The sequence below is a fragment of the Lepisosteus platostomus genome, chromosome 2 (assembly GCF_059453375.1).
Source record: "Lepisosteus platostomus isolate fLepPlt1 chromosome 2, fLepPlt1.hap1, whole genome shotgun sequence".
Lineage (NCBI taxonomy): Eukaryota > Metazoa > Chordata > Actinopteri > Semionotiformes > Lepisosteidae > Lepisosteus > Lepisosteus platostomus.
Genome location: NC_142612.1, coordinates 44,078,841 through 44,097,979, shown reverse-complemented (window position 1 = coordinate 44,097,979; position 19,139 = coordinate 44,078,841). Strand labels below are relative to the sequence as shown.

General features: G+C 37.8%; 1 non-coding gene and 1 pseudogene across 1 annotated transcript; one reads left to right on the top strand and one right to left on the bottom strand.

Annotated features, from left to right (window-relative positions):
* The window catches only part of LOC148676378 (uncharacterized), a 139,109-nt pseudogene that overhangs the window by 74,132 nt on the left and 45,838 nt on the right, over positions 1–19,139 (bottom strand).
* Positions 13,064–13,137, top strand: trnai-aau (transfer RNA isoleucine (anticodon AAU)). The gene has a single exon. It is a non-coding gene; the product is annotated as a tRNA-Ile (tRNA).

Sequence of the window (19,139 nt, the reverse complement as noted above, 5' to 3'; positions counted from 1 at the left end):
TTCTTAATTCGATGTATTTAAAGCAGTGAACTACTGTAGGTGTCACATAACATTCAGAAATACAATCACGTATTTGACAAATAAAAACGATTATAATCTAATCCTTCCACGTTTGATCCCAAAATCCCAAGAAATATAAATCTTGACGGGTAGAAAGCTATGCTGAAAGTTTATTAAGATACTTAGAAAACAAAGATACTGTATCAATTTATGTTGCATTAGCCTGATTATGATTAAAAAACACATATAATTAAACACGCGTTTGCGATTTAAATCAGAACACGATTTAAATCAATATAAATGTTTATATTGTAACGCATACTGTCCAGCCTCCATTTCTCTATAAAAATTTACTCTGTTGCACACATACACACAATAGAAGCAGGAACCGCTGTCAGAAGGGAAGATATGTTCAAAATATCGCAAATATCGATCATGTTGCGATATTTTGAAATATAAAAGTCAATTGATTGTCCATAATATCGCTATTCTATTTTTTCGAAGAAATGTTTGTTTAAAGAAAAGTCCAGCACCAGCTGGATCCAAACACACAACCTGCCAGTTGGTAGTCACGCACCTAGACCAGTCGGCTACAAGACAGCTCGCATGAACAGGCAGGCGAAACAGCACTACACAGCCCTGTCGCAGCACACGAATACCGTTATTAAATTCTTTAGATATGCGATTCCATATTATATTAGCAGAAAAGCTTAAAACGACCACTTTTTCACACGCTATTTCACATGCTAGTTAAATACTTCGATGCTTAAAATCGTTAGGGAGAAATGGAATACCGGTGTGTATTTTTCCTTTAAAGTGCCGATTCCTGGAATCTGACTGGCTGACACCCCTCTGAAGTGGTTCCATAAAATCTGGTATACGGAAAAGAAAGCGTTGATAAATACAAGTGTTTTTATTACACTCTTTGGTGTGCTCTTGAGGATCCTTGTGATATTTTAAGCTCTAGTTGAATGATAAGTGTCGCATTTTAAATCATTTTCGTAGTTAGAAATTATGAAACGCCCTGTTAAAAGCAAGGAAGTTTTTATGCCCGTTGAAGTAAAACAAAATGCCTGACAAAGTATGGCTTGGACAGATTCCAAGTGCTTGTACAAATGTGCTAAAGAAATTATACTTTGAGTATACAGCTTGTCCAAAGTCATCCATTATTAATACTATTTATAATATCTTCAGTAAAGGCTTTGATCCATAAATATTTCTGATAAAGGTAGGTTGTGTACTTTTGTCCAACTGAGCAATCTTGCTTTCATAAAATATACCAACATTTTAATGACATTTTAATGATGATTAACATGCTGTAATACACAGTTCAAAATTAAAGGCTCAAATGCTGTACATGAGAGGTTAAGCTCCCCCTGGCGGTTTTACAAGGCGACGCCGGATAGTTAACCACGTGACACCACGTGAACTGCGTGATACCACGACACGCCCACCGGGGTATGCTGCGAAATACCTCACCCATTTTGAATGGCTGCATCTGTATTAAGTTTAAGTGCCTGTGGGCACTTTTCCTGTCCATGGGGGGTGGACCTTCTTTCATTAGAAGGTTAGTCTGTTCTACTCTGAGAATGTAGAGGGGGTGGAAAGTAATTCCGTGTCGCATTAACTAACCTCTTCAGTTTATTCCGCCAGACAGTACTGGTTTTTTAACATATGTGATTTTTTATTCACAATCAGACAAATGCAAATTAAGAACTAAGATCTAAAGTATACTAGTTTGTCACTTTTCTCATCCCCTCTTTGCTAAATGGCTTTTGAATAGAGTCACATGAAGAGAGAGGTGAAACAGCCCTACACAGCCCTGTCGCAGTACACGGATATAATTATATCTAATTAATTTCATTAGATATGCGATTCTTTTAATACAGTCTTTGCTGTGCTCTAGAGGATCCTTGTGACATTTCGAGCTCTGGTTGAATGATAAGTGTCGCAGTTTAAATAATTTTCGTAGTTAGAAATTATGAAACGCTCTGTTAAAAGCAAGGGAGTTTTTATGTCTGTTGCAGTAAAAGAAAATGCCTGACAAAGTAGGGCTTGGACAGATTCCAAGTGCATTTTTGCAATTTACGTTGCAACAGACAATGTACAGCGTGTACTATTCTTGTTTTGCGGTACATGAATATAATTATATCGTTATTAATTTCTTTAGATACGCGATTCCATATTATATTCCCTTTTAATCAAATTCTAAAAAGTATGCTTGTTGACTCCGGTATCACGTTAGTTAAAGACTTCGATGCTTAAAATGTTTAGGGAGAAATGGAATACTGGTGCGTATGTTTTCTTTAAAGTACCGAGACCAGCCATATACTGTATGTTTAAGTTCAAAAATTAATATCGTTTAGGCCTTCACACGCATTACAGTATGCTCCTATTCTTTTTATGATCAGGTACTAAGATTTCCCTTCAGTGGTAAAATTCCATATAAATATTCAATACTTAAACGGGCACAGTTAAGACATTAAGTATACATATACATACTGTATACAGTACAGTTTGCATACGGTAATATGGTTATGTTCCTAAATTAATCTCTTTTATGAGCATGTGAAAGGCATGGTGAATCGATTCTCAAAAATTACTGTACTTTGCATGATTGGAAACAAATGCGTGATTGCGAAATGCTCTATAAAAATTTACTCTATTACAAATTTACAATTTGTTGATAATAGAAATGGAATCATTCATTCCATTCCATTCCGTTATCAGTCTTCCATTTCTCCCTAAACATTTTAAGCATGAAAGTTTTATGAAACGGTACCCAAATATGCGATTGCTGTATTGAATGAATTTTAATTAAAAAAAATTATTTAACACGAAAATTAATCTGGAAATCTCGCCCCATTCTACTTTGAAAATACCTGTGAAACCGGTTTAATTCGTCACAGCCAGCACTCCCGCAGAGAGGGGTGTTATACTCGTTAATGTCTTAGCCGGAACACATCATTATATCTCATTTTGTATTTCTATAAAAAAATCGTTTGTCCAGCCACTATTGTTGTTATTGTTTTTATCCTGTAAAGCACTTTGAGGAGCACAGCTTTCTTACCACTTTTTGATACCATCCTTACACAAAGCAGAAACTTATTTTATTTTCCGATGACATACAAGTGGAAAGATTACAGATTTTAATCGACTTTTTTCTGAACCAGGGAAAATCTGATCATGTTTCTCTATTACAATAATAAAAAACTTTATTTTACATATCACCTTTAAAAGTGGCATCTCGAAACAATACAGTGGATGTAAACCACAGATTACAAAGTAAATACCCAGACAAACGCAAACACGTTTTTAATTAAATGCTTTTATTCATTCAGCAGAGAGAGAGCTAAAACCTGGGCGTAACAGCTGTTCCTTTTTCTGATCACTCGCTGATGATGCCTTCTGCGATCCACTCCTGCCCTCACACCTAAAGAAGATTATTTTAAATTTCTTTGCGCGGTCCATTGTGCAATTAACCCTTGTATGTGCTGTCCTTAAGGTGATATCACATAAAGGTGATATGTAAAATAATGTTTTTTTATTATTGTTATAGAGAAACATGATCAGATTTTCCCCGGTTCAGAAAAAAAGATCTAAAGTATACTAGTTAAGAAAAATAAATCTAAACAGGGAGAACGCTATGCTGAAAGTTTATTAAGATACTTAGAAGACAAAGATATCAATTTATGTTGCATTTGTCTGATTGTGAATCAAAAAACACATATATTTAAACACGCGTTTACGATTTAAATCAAAACGCGATTCAAATCAATATAAATGTTTATTTTGTAACGCATAGGTGACTATTCATTGTTATTAAAATGACTTAAATTCAATCATGTTGTGATATTTAGAAATATAAATTTGTTTGGTGCGAGTGAGGAATCTCTGACCAATTTTTTTTTTCAAAGAAATGTTTGTTAAAAAAAAGTCACAGTTCCAGGGGGATTTGATCACAGACCATGTGACATGGGAGTCAGGAATCTAACCCACTGTGCCACCGGCAAGGTCACATGTAGAGTGCTGAAAAAGTACTACAGAAACATTATCAACAGACAATGTACAGCGTGTACAATTCTTGTGTTGCGGTACATGAATATAATTATATCGTTATTAATTTCTTCAGATACGCAATTCCATATTAAATTCCCTTTTAATCAAATTCTAAAAGTATGCTTGTTGACTCCGGTATCTCGTTAGTTAAAGACTTCGATGCTTAAAATGTTTAGGGAGAAATGGAATACTGGTGTGTATTTTTTCCAAGTACCAGGACCAGCCATATACTGTATGTTTATGTTCCAAAATTAATATTGTTTATGGCCTTCACACGCGTTACAGTATGCTCCTATTCTTTTTATGCTCAGCTACTAAGATTTCCCTTCAGTGGTAAAATTCCATATAAATATTCAATACTACAACGGGCACAGTAAAAACGTTTACTGTAAATCTTTCTACGACAGACCAACGGACCACGAGTGCCCCTGTCGGTCAACCAATCACGTACCACGGTACTGCGCGTCATTGTGCATCACAATGCATGACGCCGTAGCCAATTACCTCCAGTACGTGTCTGTACCGCGCACTTTGAATGGCTGCATCTGTATGTCCAGATAATCCTGTTCTAGGTCGAAGTCCTAGTCCTAGTTTTTTACCAAAATCATATGGCAGTAGTGCCAAAGGTTGCACTTAGGTCTAGAAGAATGAGATTGTAGTTGCAGTCCTCATTGGAAACTTGACTGTTCTTTTTCATACATGTGACTACCTCCTACTAATTTCTTAATGCTCTGAGGAAGGCATTTATCAAATTTGAGGCAGGGGCCAAAGGACTAGGTTTACGGGTGAATGAAAAAAACACCCACCACATGAAAACTTCTTGAGATCCAAGAGAACCAATCAATTTAAAAGTAGGACAGCACTCTTTCCGAGGCATGAATGAGTTTAAGTATTTAGGAGCAATCGTCATAGCAGACAATAAAATCAGCACGGAGGTGAGCTCCAGACTGGGAGCCGGCAATAGGAGCTATGGGGCATTATATAACCAACTTAAGAGTTGTAGCCTATCACGGGATCTCAAGAAGGTTCTGCACCAAACTGTTATTAGACCTGTGGTTACATATGGTGCAGAAATGTGGACCTTAACTAAAGCTGACAAATGCTGTCTAAACACCTGGGAGAGGAAAGTTCTGAGAAAGATATATGTGCCTGTGAGGATAAGAGAACCGTGGAGAATAAGAACAAATAATGAACTTAGGAGACTGTACCAGGACCAAGATGTGGTTTCGACGATTAAGGCAGGATCACTATGATGGTTTGGGCATGTCCAAAGGATGAAGTGGGGTAGAGGCACCCAAAGAGCTATAGAGCAAAACCCCGGAGGAAGGAGGAGAAGAGCACAGCCAAGATGGAAATGGCTGGAAGATGTGGAGGCAGATATAAGAGAGCTGGGTGTGATGAGAAGGAGGATTAAATCAGCAGATCATACACGGTCCTTGAAGGACCATGGAGTAAGTAAGTACTAGAAATAAGGCTATTTCATCATAACTGGAAAAAAATGGAAAGAAATTGTGACTGTGCTTGATATTGGGAATGATGACACAAGATGATGTGATAGATTGAATGATAAATGTGATAAATTGAATCTGTGTTTTTTTGTCATTATTGGGTGGTAAGGTTGCACAGTAGTTAGCATTGCTTCCTCACTTTGCTGGGGCACTGGGTTCAATTGCAGGCTGTTATCTGCATGACGTTTGTATGTTTTCCCCGTGTTTGCATGGGTTTTCGCCTGGTGCTTCATTTTATTTTAGTTTAGCTGTTGTGTTCCACACAGAGTAATAAGCTGACTGAGCCAGGGAAAAGGCATGGTTATACTTTCTTACACTTTTCACATGATTTGAAAAAGCTACTAATCTAGTGTTTCTCCATTTACATTTTACACCAGTTTAGATTAAGAGAGCAAGTTGAGTATTAAAATAATGGGATAACTTTTTGGAATGTACTTTTTTAAGGGTATTTGTTATAGTTCTTAAGTAGTTGGTCTACAGTAACAGACTTGTCAAGGTGCAAGCTAGCGATTACTGTATATTATACAGCTTGTCTACATTGGAATTGATGTTAAAACCCCTTATATGATGTTAAGCACCTGTTTGAGACTTGATGTCTTGAGTGGGGATAGAAGGATTAATACTTTGGGGTTATCAAGTGGGCAACTTTTTTCCTTGACATTTTGTTTTTAAGCCCACTACATCTCCAGAGAGCTCAACAGTGATACCTGCATCCCAGAAACACACCCTCAGTATCTTCCCATCCTTGAGGTCACTTATGAGGCCACTTTCTCTTTACCTTTAGTCAGTGGCTGCTTCTGTCAGCAGCTTGTGAAATCATCTTAGAGCTTGTCATGAGCCTGGCTTCTAATTCCTGCCTCTAACAGTTTGGTGGCAGAAATTGCCAACCATTTACCGGTGTTTGGCAAAGTGAGCATATTGAATCTTCTCTAACGCACTGGTTCAGATAGTTGGCAATGGGAAGGACATCAATGGTAGCTCTAGGGATGAAGCTGACTCTACATGCTTAGTTATCCCTTCTCGCTAATTTTCCTCTTCTTAACACTCTACTACTTCATCAACTGGCCGTGTTTGGTTTGAGAAACAGCCATTGCACATTTTCCTCCCTCCTCCTGCTGGCACATAAGCTTCAACCATAAGCTTTTGCTGCTCTGAAGGTGTTGCTTTGTGCCAGGTAGGTCTACTTCACTTCATTTCAATACAGTTCAAGACTTTAAACTTTTATAGTACACTCCCAACATAACAACGATGACAGACAAAATTTTACCATCCAAGAAATCATTTCAACAGTGTTGCAGCAACATAAAGGAGACAATATCACTTTGACAGAGATACTGCAGTGGGCATGAAAGATTTCCTAAGTCTATTACAGAAAAGTGTTAGGATGGTTCTACCTTGAAATAGCTTAGTTTCCTTAGAAAAAAGAGTCTATGGTGTCCTTTTTTATAAATGGTATCACAGAACAAGTCAGGTTGTCTATGACCACTCCTAAGTACTTGTAATCATTGACAATTTCTACCGTTTAACCATTAATTACAATAGGTTGGAGGAGTGTTGGATTTTTCCTAAAATCAATGACCATCCCCTTTACTTTTAAAACATTTAACTTACAAGTGATCATTTAGTAAAATCATTTAGAATGGGTCTATAATGGTTTTCTGATAAACTGATAAACTGATAAACTGACCAGGGCTGTGTCAACTTAACGTAATTACTATTTGTGTGTTTGCTTTTAAAATCATTATCATAGAAAATGTACAGTAAGGGGGACAAAACACAGTCCTGTGGTAATCCAGTGGAAGTATAGAGAAGTATATGTTTAATGTCAGATAAACAGTTCCAGAATTTGACCTGTTGAGTCCTATTTCTCAAAAAGCTTAAGACCCGTGTTATCCTTAGCTTGTTAAGCTTGAAGTTCTCTGAGAGTTTCTGTGCAAGCATGGTAGTTTTGTGTTAAAAGCAGAGGAAAAGTCAACAAATAATATCCTTACATATGACCTTGTCTGGTCAAGATGCTGATAGACCAGATTTAACAATGTAAGTACTGTAACATCTACCCCCCTCCTTTGTCTGTAGCAGACTGCAGGAGGTCAGTAAGGTCCTGTGTGTTCTTTGTAATGTATTGCTTTAAAGGTCTCTCCAGACTTTTCATTGGGAGAGATGTAAGTGCAACTGGCCTGAAGCTGTTAAGCTCAGTTGGGCTGGCAGTTTTTGGAATAGGGTTGATGGATTTCTTCCACAGAGAGGGGATTAATTGTGGATTTAAGGACATTTGGAAAAGCAAACTGGAAATACAGCACAGCTGATATGCACAAGATTATAGAACTCTTCCACATACATTATCGGGACCTATACTCTTTCTACCACTCTTTCTAATTTTCCTAAACTGCTTACATACCTCTGCTTAATCAATGTAAATAGGCTCACCAGTACTGGGAGGTCAGCACAATAGATTGGAGTGGTTGTGGATTTCATTTCAACATGGGAGTAAAAAACTATTAAATAATTTCCCAACTGTCGTTCATCCATGCTATTTAACACAGGAAAAGTACAGATGCAGCCATTCAAAGTACGCGGCACAGACACGTACCGCGGGTAATTGGCTACGGCCTCGTGCATCGTTAAGCAAAATACCGTGGTATGTGATTGGTTGACCGACAGGGGCACCCGTGGTGCGTTGGTCAGTCATAGAAAGATTTAAATGTCGTTACTGTGCCAGTTTTAGTATTGAATATTTATATGGAATTTTACCACTGAAGGGAAATCTTAGTAGCTGAACATAAAAAGAATAGGAGCATACTGTAACGAGTGTGAAGGCCATAAACGATATTAATTTTGGAACATAAACATACAGTATATGGCTGGTCTCGGTACTTTAAAGAAAAAATACACATCAGTATTCCATTTATCACCAAACATTTTAAGCATCGAAGTCTTTAACTAACGTGATACCGGAGTCAACAAGCAAACTTTTAGAATTTGATTAAAAGGGAATATAATATGGAATCGCGAATCTAAAGAAATTAATAACGATGTAATTATATTCATGTACCGCAACACAAGAATAGTACACGCTGTACATTGTCTGTTGATAATGTTTCTGTAGTGCTTTTTCAGCACTATGCATGTGACCTTGCCAGTGGCGCTGTGGGTTAGGTTCCTGACTCCCATGTCACATGGTGAGTGCTCAAATCCTGCTGGAACCATGACTTTTTTTTTAACAAACATTTCCTTGAAAAAATAAAATGTTTCCCTGGGTCAAAGATTACATAAAACTTCACTCGCACCAAACAAATTTATATTTCTAAATATCACAACATGATCGAATTTAAGTCATTTTAATAACAATGAATAGTCACCTATGCGTTACAATATAAACATTTATATTGATTTAAATCGCGTTTAAATCGCCTTTATTTAAAACCCTTAAATAAAGCTGATACTGTTTAGACTTTTAATTATTTAAAACTGTATTACAGCAGCACAATTCACAATGCAATGTAAATCGCTATCTTTGTCTTCTGCGTAATAATGTTCACCTCGCTGTCCAGCAAATTAACAATAGTAATAATAATTAACTTTATTGTATATGGCACCTTTAAAGGTGGCTCCTCAAAGCGCTTTACAGGATAAAAACAATAACAACAATACTGTTTCTACCTTGAAAATACCTGTGAAACTGGTTTAATTCTTATTTAATATCTGACCCACGGTAACATTTTATTTTTTCAAAGAAATGTTTGTTAAAAAAAGTCATGGCTTCAGCTGGCTTTGAACACACAACATGTGATGGGGGAATCAGGAACCTAACCCAAAGCGCCACCGGCAAGGTCACATGAGGAGTGTTGAAAAAGCCCTACAAACATTATCAACAGACATCGTACAGAGTGTACTATTCTTGTGTTGCGGTACATGACTATAATTATATCGTTATTAATTTCTTTAGATACGCGATATTATATTCCCTTTTAATCAAATTCTAAAAGTATGCTTGTTGACTCCGGTATCACGTTAGTTAAAGATTTCGATGCTTAAAATGTTTAGGGAGAAATTGAATACTGGTGTGCATGTTTTCTTTAAAGTACCGAGACCAGCCATATACTGTATGTTTATGTTCCAAAATTAATATAGTTTATGGCCTTCACACTCCTTACAGTATGCTCCTATTGTTTTTATGCTCAGCTACTAAGATTTCCCTTCAGTGGTATAAATCCATATAAATCTTCAATACTTAAACGGGCACAGTAAAGACATTAAATATACATATACCTACTGTATACAGTACAGTTTGCATACAGTAATATGTTTATGTTCCTAAATCAGTCTCTTTTATGAGCATGTGAAAGGCATGGTGAATCGGAGATTCTCAAAAATTACTGTACTTTCCATGATTGGAAACAAATGCGTGATTGGATCACCGAAATGCTGTGGTGTTACTTTTACAAAGACAGTCAATGAAAAAAAGAATGTGGACCAGGGCAATAGTTTGAGCTTACAGCTTGTCCAAGGTCATTCATTATTAATACTATGTGTAATATCTTCGTTAAAGACTTTGATGGCGACAGCTCAAACATGAGAGGTTGAGCTTTATTAGCTCCACCTTGCGGAATTTCCGGATACTATTATTTTACTTGCGGTACAATACGAGAATTTACGGTAACTCATGGTAGACTGCGCAAAGCGCACTGCAAAGTAATGCAGTCTCGCCCGCTTGTTTTGAATGGCTGCATCTGTACATCACACGTTGGGTGTTCGAATCCAGCCGTGAGCCATGACTTTTTTTTTAACAAACATTTCTTTGAAAAAATAAAATAGGGTTAGTGTTAGGATTACTGTCAAACTTTAAATCAACAATTGATTTAAGGACGATCTGTCAAAGTGCAATGAAATACAATATTGTTGTTGTTGTTATTGTTGTTTTTATCCTGTAAAGCATTTTGAGAAGCCACCTTTAAAGGCGCTATATAAAAGCGCTGATTCTTATGGAAAATGTTTTCTTTCTTCTTTTTTTCAGCATGGAATAAACCTATTACTTGATTCTTATGGATGCCCGGTTCCGCCGGGGATTCAAAAAAAAAAACATGGAATCGCGTATCTAAGGAAATAGCAGTATAACCTTATTCATGCACAAACAGTGGCATGTTACATTATTAATTTGGGTGTCTCCTCTTGCCAGAAAGCTCTAAATTGCATTTTCAGTGTGGTTTTTGACTTTTTTTAAATTACAAGCCGGATACTATTATTTTACTTGCAGTACCACGTGGTATAATGAGGTACTATACGAGAATTTACGGTAACTCGCGGTATGCTGCGTCAAGCGCACTGCAAAATAATGCGGTATCGCCTGCTCGTTTTGAATGGCTGCATTTGTATAACCCTTACTCTTGGGGTGATACTGGCCATGGATTTAATACCCTGCAATGCTAACCTGATAGCCTTGGTATTTTCTATTTTTTCCCTATACTGTTCCTTTTCATACCTTTCATTTTCACTTTTTTCTGTGTTTCCTTCCTATGTTATGTGTCTTCTTGAGAGAAAGCAAGTTCCTTTTTAAGCTGTACATATTTAAGATACTTGGTTACCCAGGGTTTGTAATTGAGGTAAACCTTAAACGTTTTGGTAAGAATGATGGAATCTACACAGAAGGAAATTCAATACCACCTCATGAGCTCATGAATATCCTTTGATGTGTCTTTAAACACATGCCATTGCATGCAGTCGAAACATCCCTGTTGCTATTCAAGAGTGCTAGTTGTTGTTTCTGGTTTGTTCATCTTGAACAGTGTCTGATAGATTGGCCTGAAATACATTGTGTTATGATTAGAGTTGCCCAGTGGGGGTTTTGACAGGGAGGAGTAGGTTTTTGGATTTGTTCCATATGTAGCGGCGAGGCTTAATAATAAGAAAGAATTAAGTGTTCTGAGCCTTCCCAAAAGAGGCCCCATCTCACCCTCCATCTCTGTGGTGCAGCCACAGAGAAACCATTCATGCAAGATGTTTTCTTTTGATAAGGACAGCTCCCAAAGGGGGATGCACTTAGCTAAGCCTGGCTATCATGATCAATGGTCATCCATTGGTGCCTATCTGTCTAGGGAGTGCGAGTTGGACATCTGGATTGCATTCCTAAGTGTCAGGACTAAGTGACTCATATCTCACCTTGATCAACCAATCAGGGACTGGTAGGGCCGAGTAACCCACGTGGGACTCTGATGCCCATGGAACTTTCAGCCAATCAATGAGCTGAAGTTCCTCCAGGTAAAAACAGGCAACAGAGAGAGCCTGAGAGATTCAGATTCAACAAGATTCTGTGAGAATTCCAGGGCAGGACGGCCCAGGAGAAGAAGGCTCCCAAGGGCAGGACATTCTCGCAGCGCGCCTCCTGACCATCCTGAGACTTAGCCCGGACAACCACGGAACGGCCAGTGTGTCCGAGTGCCAGAACTTTCCTTTGTTCTAAGAGTCTAGAGTGGAGGTTGCCAGAGAGTAACCAGCAGCAGGCCTCGTGAACAGGTCGGAACTGTGGACAGCTGAATCACTATTCAGAACTAGCTCTTCATCAGGAACGAACCGGTCCTCTTCCTGACTTGCTGGGACCCACAGTCATCTTTTCTCCTGTGCACAAACTTTGCTAGTTAAAGCCAACAGTGAGCATCAGCAGCGCACCGTCGCAAGCCGCACAGCACAGCCTGGCACCAAGCCAGAGAGCGCGGATTGGACAGCAACAGCCTGCAACTGTTTCTTTGTGCCCGCAGGAGATCTGAATCCCCAAAGATTGGATGAGTATTCAACTTCAATGCATTTCAGCTCGAGAATTCAATTGCTATCCCAACCAGTTGATATCAATTTAATTCCTAAGAGTTATGTACTTGTTTCGAGTATCTAATGTAGAAGTTATAACCAAGTTCACTTTACGAAACGGTCTTAATGAATGATATACTGAACGTATGTCCTCTTGATATGTGTAACACTTTGTAACTGATTGAATATATACCTTTTGTATTCTGATAACCCTCTCGATAAGATCTGTTAGGTTTATAGGCATATTCTATGTATTAATAAATGTATCCTCGTGTATTAGTACCTGTGTGTGTGCGTTGTTTGAGTTATGTGGCATGGTTGGACTCTAAAGCCATCAAAAGAATCAACTTTGTGATTTACTGCTACAATTAATAATTGTCTCAGTAAATGCCCAAACCCTACAGAACTGGTGCCTTCAGAGAGCCACTATGATTACATATTTGGCGTCCCTGAACCGGTTTTCCCTACACATATGTGATTGATAATTCTGTTCAACTACGCAGGGCAGGTCACATATTGATAATATGTACAAAGTTTATTTGACAGTGTACAAATGTTAAAATTTAGGGGCATCTGGGGATGCAGCTTCCAGTTTCTGAAAGAAATGGTTTCCGATGCCTTTTCCATGTTTGCTTTGGAGTGGAGATAAACAATTGTTAGAAAAAAACTCCCAAGGGTTATAGAAGGGGCACAGTCAAGGCCAGTTAGCTCAGTTGGTTAGAGCATGGTGCTAATAACGCCATGGTCGTGGGTTCGATCCCCATACGGGCCACTGTCCCACCTTTTGTCAATTTCCATACGGGATTAATAAAGTACTCTCTATCTATCAGGAGAGATGGACACAGTAGTTTGATGTTAGGCATGCCCAGACTCCCAAGGACATTAATAATTTGAAACTGGCTGTTATTAATCATCAGATAGACCCCTCCACAGTTGAGCACAGGTGATATTTACCTGTGCTTACAGTGTCTCTGTCCAGTTGGTGTAGAAAGAACCCCTCATGCTTGACCACATAATCTTTTATTGCCTCATCGAGCCAGGGCTCTGTAAAATCAAGTGTGCAGGCATCACAAAATTTGAGCAACAATTACACACTGGCATCCAGGTTGGTGCCTTTCAAGGATGGAACATTAGAAAGAATCATTATGGGCAGGGGGAGTTTATTCCTCCTCTGCTAGAGTCTCTGTCTGAAATCTCCAGTGTATTTTCAAGACACCATTACCATAAAGACCTATGCATTTTTCTCACATATAAGCTGACCATTTTCTCTATCTTTTCGATCATTGTGATGGAAACCTCGTAGCTCGTTAACAGTCATGTCAAATAGGGCAATGGCCCAAATTGCAGGCACCAGAACTTCAATTTGGCAGGCAATAGGGTCTTATCAATGCTCTCAAGGCCACCTTGGTCACCTTGCACCTAAATTAGTATACCTGTGTCTTTGAGGCTTGCATCATAACATTACCACAGGCTTTTAATTGTCTCCTCCGATGAAATTATAATAGATTTTTTAAAAACATATTACGTCCCCAATATGGCTCAGTCTATGGGTGAATTGGGACTAACATATGAGCCAGGGTTTAACAGACGGAAATACACAAAGCGTTTTCGCCGTTTCTTCTTCTTACACCTCTCTTCCCAAACTCTCTGGATGTCCTGTACAGGCATTTAAAATCAGACTGCTCTCTTCAACCAATCCAGAGAAAAACACAATTTAAGGACACATCCACCTCCAAAAAATGGACCCCCAGACGGGAAGGAAGTAAAAAAAACAGAATGTAACAATAGAAATTGCAAAATTCCACATCTTGGAAGCAAACTGTAACAAGATTTATAATGGTCTCCAGTCTTGAATTGAAGGCTGTCCAGATGAGGTTCTTCAGATTATTTCAAGTTATACTCTATATAAAGTCCTTTCAGAAATTTGAAGGGGTCCTTTTATAGACGTGTGTTCCGTTCCTTCCTTTTTCACCGCCTCCTAAGATTTTTGGCTCTCCACTCTGTATCTTTCTGCCCATAGCTGTAAATCAGGTCACCCATTCTCTCCAACTTCTTTTCAACTGTGCATCCATGTCTTTCAAGGATATTGCTCAGGTCTATGTTGACGATCTTGCACTCTTTCTTATTATAGGACTTTGGACACTTTGATCAATGTGTCACATCTGAAGCTCCCAAGAACTTGACACAGTCAGGTGTTAACCATTGTATCAAAAGTCTTAAGATACCTCAATAGCCACGTCCAAAAATCATAACAGAATAAATAACAAAAGAATATCGCTATCTCGAGTATTTAGAAGACAAAAATTGGAATTATAGATTTTCCATTTGTAGCGGCAATGCTTGTTAATAAGACAGAATTAAGTGTTGCTGTGCTTTCCCAAATGAGGCCCCATCTCTCTCTTCATCTCTGTGGTGCAGCCACAGAGAAGCTATTCATGCAGGCTGATTTAAAGATGTTTACTTTTGATAAGGGACAGCTCCCAAATGGGGATGCACTTAGCTAAGCCTGGCTATCATGATCAATGGTCATCCATTGGTGCCTATCTGTCTAGGGAGTGCCAGATGGACATCTGGACTGCATTCCTAGGTGTCAGGAGTAAGTGACTCATATCTCACCTTGATCAACCAATCAGGGACTGGTAGGGCCGAGTAACCCATGTGGGACTCTGATGCCCAGGAAACTTTCAGCCAATGAACGAGCTGAAGTTCCTCCAGGTAAAAACAGGCAACACAGGGCTTCTAGGACTATTCCAGTAGGAGAATTCTAACGAGAATTCCAGGGGTGCGAGACAATTCCAGGGCAGGACGGCCCAGGAGCAGAAAGGCTCCCAAGGGCAGAACATTCTCGCAGCACACCTCCTGACCATCTTGAGACTCAGCCCGGACAACCACGGAACGGCCAGTGTGTCCGAGTGCCAGAACTTTCCTCTGTTCTAAGAGTCTAGAGCGGAGGTTGCCAGAGAGTAACCAGAGGATCCACCCGAGGTTAGCACCAGCAGCAAGCCTCGTGAACAGGTCAGAACTGTGGACAGCTGAATCACTATTAAGAACTAATGCTTCATCAGGAATGAACCGGTCCTCTTCCTGACTTGCTGGGACCCACAGTCATCTTTTCTCCTGTGCACAAACTGTGCTAGTTAAAGCCAACACTAACTAGCCGGTCAGTGAGCATCAGCAGCGCACCATCGCAAGCAGCACAGTACAGCCTGGCACGGAGCCAGAGAGCCTGCAGGAGATCTGAATCCCCAGAGATTGGATGAGTATTCAATTTCACTGCATTACTGCTCGAGAATTCAATTGTTATCCCAACCAGTTGATATCAATTTAATTCCTAAGAGTTATGTACTTGTTTTGAGTATCCAATGTAGAAGTTATAACCAAGTTCAATTACGAAACGGTCTAAATGAATGATATACTGAACGTATGTCTCTTGATATATGTAACTCTTCGTAACTGACTGAATATATACCTTTTGTATTCTGATAACCCTCACGATAAGATCTGTTAGGTTTACATGCATATTCTATGTATTAATAAATGTATCCTCGTGTATTAGTACCTGTGTGTGTGCGTTGTTTGAGTTATATCGCATGGTTGGATTCTAAGGCCATCAAAAGAATCATTTTGCGATTTACGGCTACAATTAATAATTGTCCCCGTAAATGCCCAAATCCTACAGAACTGGTGCCTTCAGAGAGCACACTACACATCCCAAACAAAGAAAGAAATTAATTTCATTTATATTTTATTAATTAATTAATCTCTATAATTTAAAAGGTGGCTCAATAAAACATTGTACATTTCTTGACATACTGAATAAAGTATTGTTTTCACAAATCGGTACTACAGTACATATACTAAACTTCACTATATCTTAATTAAATCAAAGTAAAACTCTTCTATCTTCTTTTATTCTTGAGACCTGCTATTTTTCAGTCATTATACAATCTATATTCAATGGTTTTTAGCTGTCTGAAAGTTTTATCTGTTTAAAATCATTATTTGCATTTAAAAATAAAATAATATTCTCCAGGTTAGTAACACTTTATAGGGCATTCTGGCATAAATATACTTTATATTCCACAGTCCATCGTTCCTAATTTACAGTGTCTAAATACTTTAACGTCAATACTGAGTTACTGCATTAATTTATTTTCTCTTCTGTATTTGAGGATATCCAATGTCATTGGCAAGTTATGGACATTTCTGACCTTTGCAGTGCATGTCATAGGGTTTTTTGTTTAAGAAAGGATGTATCATTGCTTACTTTATTATTCCATCTGCTTATCTGTTTCTGTTATGCTTTTCTACAATAGTTTGCTCCAGAGTCTCTGGCTTTTTTTAACTCATGCTTATAAAAGAAAACAAACAAGAAAAAAGTTTTACTTTGGTTCAATGTTTTATATTTGCTTCACTTACTTAAGAAAACATAATATCAACACTATTTCACATAACGTATACAGGGTGAACCATTTATATCTGACTCATTTTAATATCTCAGTACAATGTGTACAAAAACAATACTCAGTACCAGTACATTTGACAAATGTTATTTTTTGGCATTTGCAAGCTAGCCCTCGAAGATTTGAATGATGGATCAATACAATGTTAAATTAAAGTTATTAACTGTACAGACAGTAGAGTTATTGCTACTCACAGAGCTTTAAGATGGGAATTATTCCATAAATATCTTTCTGTGCCATATCCTTTTTAGAGTAGAGTAAAACAAAATCCCATGTTTGTACTTCAATGTAATTTAATAAATTTGATGTTTTCTTTGGCAACTTCTGTTTTATCACACAAATAAATGTGTTAGATATAAATGATATACCCTGTGTGTAATCTAGTTATCACTATTCTACTTAACACAGAAAAAAATATAAATGGTCAAAGCAACATTGACTGTGTTGCATATGTGCCTGCTTGTAGTTTTATGATCTGATGGCCTCATCCAGTAATTTCTTGAAAGATGAAGTAATAGTGCCAAAATGTTTTTTCTAGACTTCTACTATACATCTCTGTGTACAGAAATTATTCTTGTTCTCTGTTTCAAATGAAATACCACTAAATTTGCATATGGGCATATTAGCATTTTAAGGTTAAGACCTATTATTTGCTTGTTTATACATAGACTGGTTTGTCCCTCATTTAACAACCAATGTGTGCTTGTAAGATACAAAAAAACTCTTAAAAATACAATCAACTACAAAAGAGAAATACATAGGAATAAAATAAATATAACTTAAGCACTTCTACCACCGTTTTTTAATCATGTAACATGGGAGATTTTAGCGCACTACTATAATACCTTTGAGTGTAATAGAGCCACTTAATCAAGTAATTTAATGCATTGTTAAACACATTAAAGTAGAGCTGTTCACAATACTTTTTGGTAATTTACCAGATGAAGGTTTGAAGAGTTACTGTGAAATTAGGCATTGAAAATAGAATAATTAGGAGCAATGAAATTGCTTTGCTTTTTATTTGATCATTATTCCATTTATGTTTTTTTAAACCTAATATTTTATGGCACATTAACTAACCTTAATTGACCTCTTCTTTGTAGGATTCATCTTTTCTGAAAGCTCAAAATTGGAGTTTTCAAATCAGTGTCACCGTAACTTGGAGTCTTTGAAAATAAATAGGGTATTTAGCCTAATAGAAAACAGCTGGTCCCTTGATTGTATTCATTCATTAAAACTGCATTTCCCCAGTTTATAACTATTAATTATATTTCAATCTTGCTGTCTCTTAATATGCACTTTGTACATAGAATGACTGAATGTGGTAGAAACCTTTTCCTGTTTAAGTCTTAAAGAAATTTGCTGAAAACATAATCATAATGTGAAGCTGAGGTTCAGGTGTTGTGAATATTGATTTTCAATTAATGTGTAGCCTTATTACAATGTACTGCTCCCATTAATACAGCTTAGATGTCACACAGAATTTGCTTTTGTGACATCTTAAGTGGTTTTCTTACTGTTTCTTGTGGAATTTTTCAGATGAATTTGAGTGCATTACCATGAATATAAATCTTTATCTTCATGGTTCAACTATAGTTTGTTCACTCATACTTATCATCTCTAGATCTCAATAAACATTCTTGAATGTTTCCTATCATGTTATTGATTGATTCATACAGATGCAGCCATTCAAAGTGCGCGGTGCAGACACGTACCGGAGGTAATTGGCTACGGCGTCTCGCATCGTGACGCCCGATGACGCAAAATACCGCGGTACGTGATTGGTTGACCGACAGGGGCACTCGTGGTCCGTTGGTCGGTCCTAGAAAGATTTACAGTAAATGTCTTTACTGTGCCTGTTTTAGCATTGAATATTTATATGGAATTTTACCACTGAAGGGAAATCTTAGTAGCTGAGCATAAAAAGAATAGGTGCATACTGTAACGCGTGTGAAGGCCATAAACGATATTAATTTTGGAACATAAACATACAGTATATGGCTGGTCTCGGTACTTTAAATAAAAAATACACACCAGTATTTCATTTCTCCCTAAACATTTTAAGCTTCGAAGTCTTTAACTAACGTGATACCGGAGTCAACAAGCATACTTTTAGAATTTGATTAAAAGGGAATATAATATGGAATCGCGTATCTCAAGAATTTAATAACGGTATGATTATAGTCGTGTGCTGCGACAGGGCTGTGTAGGGCTGTTTCGCCTGCCTGTTCATGCGAGCTGTCTTGTAGCCTACTGGTCTAGGTGCGTGACTAACAATGCACAGGTTGTGTGTTCAAATCCAGCTGGTGCT